Source organism: Octopus bimaculoides, chromosome 3, assembly GCF_046866305.1.
Source record: "Octopus bimaculoides isolate indiv1 chromosome 3, ASM4686630v1, whole genome shotgun sequence".
In the NCBI taxonomy this organism is placed as follows: domain Eukaryota; kingdom Metazoa; phylum Mollusca; class Cephalopoda; order Octopoda; family Octopodidae; genus Octopus; species Octopus bimaculoides.
This window is the reverse complement of record NC_142930.1, coordinates 118,534,891-118,539,890: the sequence shown is the minus strand read 5'-3', so window position 1 is coordinate 118,539,890 and position 5,000 is coordinate 118,534,891.

Below are 5,000 nucleotides of genomic sequence, written 5' to 3'. Positions count from 1 at the left end.
AGATATTGCTATAAATAAAGGTGTTACATAAACTATAGACAAAATTGTGAAGAACGTATGAGCTCCATCAGCTCTTTTCGCAAGAAGTCTCGTTATTACTCTCAAAGAGGTTGACACTGTAAATTAGATAAAATTTCACATATCCCTTTCGACATACAAGAAATCTCCCAAATGAAAGATGAAAACATTTGATATATATATATATATATATATATAACAAAGTAAAGTTGTAAAATGCTGCACGAGTGGAAATATATATGAAAGAAGGTTAAAAAATGAATGCAATTTTAAAGATGTCTATTCGTTTGACCGGTTTCACCTTTTTAGAAAAAGATTTTCAAAACTAAAATGTAAGGCTTTGTATAAGCTCTGTTGTGTTAAGTACTGGTTATCACAAATTATTGAAATACATATATACATGCTTTGATAATAATAAGGAAAATGTTAAAAACAGTTTACAAGAGAGTATTCAACAAAAAGTAGTAGGAGTTCAATAAAAATAATGTTTGTTTAGTAGTATATATATATATATACACACAGAAGGAAATATATTTTAGAATTTACAAAAAACATTGTAGAGGAACCGACCTCCTCTCCAATTTATATATATTTTTTTGCTGCTATTTCTAGCGAGTAGATGTCCTATTATAGGCGTCTCTGCATTTCTAATGAATATATATATATATATATATATACATATATATATATATATATATATATATATATGTGTGTGTGTGTGTGTGTGTATGTATGTGTGTGTGTGTGTGTGTGTGTGTGTATGTGTGTGTGTGTGTGTGTGTGTGTGTGTCTGTGTGTGTGTGTTAGGATGTAACAAGTCTAGTCTTAAATATGGAACCATGCTTTAGACATAACACATAAACGAAAAGTGATAAGTGTCTTGCGAAAAGAATGCCTTACTGTATTTGATGGTTTATTAAAGATATTTTTCGTATAAAATATTTCGAAGATCACGTCCGGGGCCTATGTGCGCATCTCAGACGGGATTAATCTAAAATGCCTGTGTGTACTTATGCCATCCAGTGCGCTATATTTCAGCATAGCCATCATGAAATTAAGATCTAGTTCACATAAATTTAAAAAGCTGTATACTGAATTAATAATAAACTAAGTGTTCAGAAAATAAACGTAAGTATTGTGTACACATAAATGTAGAATGGCTTGCAAGAAACATACTACTGCTTTTATGATGTGCTATATCTCTTATTTAATAGTTTATTAAGAGGTACAGATATCAGATTTCAGCTGTCAGAAATAAATTGTACAGATAGAATCCATTAGAAGCATTCTTTAGGACAATACTTTAGTAATAGTTAATTTGAATATCTGCATAATTATTAAAATGACAACATTCAGTTACTAGGATCAAGCTAACAATGCATAAAAATAACAATTACAAATACCGATCTAACTTCGTATATAAATACATACATGCATGTGTAACATGCTCGTAAATGTTGCAAATTTCCTGTCTCTTTCTCTCTCAATTTATCTATCTATCTATCTATCTATCTATCTATCTATCTATCTATCTATCTATCTATCTATCTATCTGTCTGTCTGTCTGTCTGTCTGTCTGTCTGTCTGTTGGAGAGGGTAGGCGCGAAACGTAAAAGACTTTCTCACTTCCCGACAAATACATGACAAAAACACCAGAATTTACAAGTATATATATATAACATACAGTAAATAAAACTACTAGGCACCAGGCTTATCTTATGTAAAACACTTTCAAAACAGTGAAAGTAAGAGTACCACAACAAACCACAGCATATGCGCAAGACACACAGAGCTTCGCTCGGTAGTGCCGTGAAAGTCTGTGATAAAAATAAGACTACTCTATGAAGTAAACAGCTATGACGATTTAAAGTGAGAAATACGAAAGATTTGATCAATGAAGAGTTTAGACGTGATACTAATAATAATTGGTACACTTAGAAGTAACAGCACTCAACTACCAACATGACTGAAAAAGATCGGTGCAAGTGTGAAGGTAGAATACATACAAAAATCAGCATTGCTTAGAACTGCAAGCGTACTTCGCAGGCTTCTTGAAGCATGACTGGTAAACAAGTGTCACCTTAGTCTGCTGGCTGTGGACAGCTGACACTTTCCATCATACTCAGCAAAATAAGTTGAGGTTTCATATAATTATAATAATAATAACAATAGTAGTAGTAGTAGTAGTAGTAGTAGTAGTAGTAGTAGTAGTAGTAGTAGTAGTAGTAGTAGTAGTAGTAGTAGTAGTAAACCCCTAAAAAGAGGGATTTTTCATGGAGACTCGTTTTCTTCCGTATTTTTCTGCCTTGCTCTAACCTCGCTAACATACTTGTTAAATGAAACTACCATGGAGGTATAGATGTTATGGTCAAACAATGAATCATCTCCTTGACATGGATGCTTCAAAATGCTTTACTAAAAACACCATGGAACAGAGAAACATAAAAATTGACCATAGTTTCAAAAAAGCCATCGCGATGAGCAGGACAAATGTACCAAAGTGACAGTAAAACGAAGCAAGTCAATTAACATTGTAAAGACAGAACTCAGCATTGGACACAGACATCAGAGGACTAGACCAAAATCTCCATAACAAATATCTAGGAATAGACGAAACAGTTAAAATACAACACACGAAAATGAAAGAAAATTAGGAGAGAGTATTAGTGAAGAGTTAGATTAATATCAAACACTGAACTCAATGCTAAAAATAAGATAATTGGGAAAAACGCGCAAACCAAACCAGTCATAAATTCCAAATTCAATATGAGAAACTGAAGGAATAATAACGACGATGATGGTGATGATGATGATGATGATGATGATGATGATGATGATGATGATGATGATCGTGGTCATATTTACGCTCCTATTTTCAGTAAACAGGATTAAGCTGCTTGTGAAAAATGATCGGAAATTTTTCACTCAAGCCTGATTACCTTTAAGGCAGTTGTTATGATTTGAGAGTAATTAAAGCACACTGCCGTATTTACACTCCTATGACGAGACTTGTAGAAACGGGAATTATGTATATTTTCACAAATATATTTTCGCTATTTTGTCGACCCTTCAGCTAGACGATGCACACACACACACACACTCACGCGCGCGTGCATATATATCTGCTATATATAAATCACAGAATGTGTGTGTATAATGACTAACGCATTCATTTCCACAATTCTCAACCAATTTCCACACAACTTTACATAACATTACTTATATCCCAAGGATGGTCATGCACAATAATATTTTGCCCAGAGCTTCCGCGTAATTGAATGTAAATAGACATAGTTGTTTTTGTATGTAGGTTTTTCTATACTTTTTTAATCTTTGTACAAAAGTGAAATGATTTTATCTATTTAATGATTTCGACTGTCCAGCTGCGACATTTACTAAGTTGACTAGGAACGCTGTACGTAATAATTAACCAATACCAAACAATCTTAATCTGCATATTTAAACTGCATTTAACTTTGGCAAGTTTACCTTTACCTATTCTGAGTTACTTGAAAGGTGATATTCCCTTCCTTCTCTTCCTTCTACTATCTGTTGAAGTTTTAGCGCTTTACCTGCTATTTCTGAACTTCGGTATGTGGTGAAGCAACTGTTGCTGATCCCTTAATAATGTTTATACATTTATAAGAACTTTTAAATAGGTTCTTCACCGTTAATGGTGTTTACATAACGAAGTGCTTGGTAAAAAAATTATTAATTATTAATTTATTAATAAATTAATATTCCTTTACCCTTTTATTTGTATATATATATATATATATATATATATATATATATATATATATATATATATATATATATATGTATGTATGTATGTATGTATCTATCTATCCATCTATCTATCTATCTATCTATCTATCTATCTATCTATCTATCTATCTATCAATATATATATATATATATATATATATATATATATATATATATATATATATATATATATATATATATATATATATATATATGTATGTATATGTGAATATATGTATTATAAAAAAAATAGCACCAAGCGTAAGGACACACGCGGCATCAACCTGTTTAGAAATAGGAGTCAAAATTCGAAATCCACTACCAACATAACTGAAATATGAAAGAGACAACACTAGGCGAGCGAACAGTTACAGAATTAAGCAATTAAAAACATACCATTAAAAAATTGTCATTCGGATATTCATGTACCATGGTTACAGGTCCTGACCTATGGGTTTCAAACTTCACCAGTACGAATCACCGATGAAAAATTCTAAATCCGTCACTTTGAACATCCATCATACACATGTATGTATGTATGTATGTATGTATGTATGTATGTATGTATGAATGTATGTATATATGTATGTGTAGGTGTGTATGTAGGGAGAACAATGCCTATCATCGCCACAGATGGAGGAAGCAGGTTAAGGAGGGATCGACATATTTGAGAGAGCACGTATCCAGCATGAAGAACTTAAGCGAGCTGCGAATGGGGAAAGCTTGGTCTACAACGTTTGCAGTCATGTATGCTTGTCAAGAGCAGGACTCATTAGCCACCAACGGAACCGCAAATGCAAAATATAAGTTAGTCCTAGAGCGCACAATGTTCCTGAAGGTCGGCAATGGTCTTCCTCGGTCACGAGTGGACGGCCAGCATGCATGTATGTATCTGTGTGTTTGTATATAATGTACTTAAATGTAAATATATATATATGTATATATGTACAGAATATTTCCCGGTTGTTCAGTTAAATTTAAAACCGATATTGGATAGAACTCATGGTATACATAACACTTTGAATTCATACATTTTTACTTTACACACTCACAAAGATACACACAGATATTCACTCGCATATACAAAGACACAGACCCACACACATGAATGTATATAAGTGCATATATATATATATATATATATATATATATATATATATATATATATATATATATATATATATATATATATATATATATATATATACAGTGTA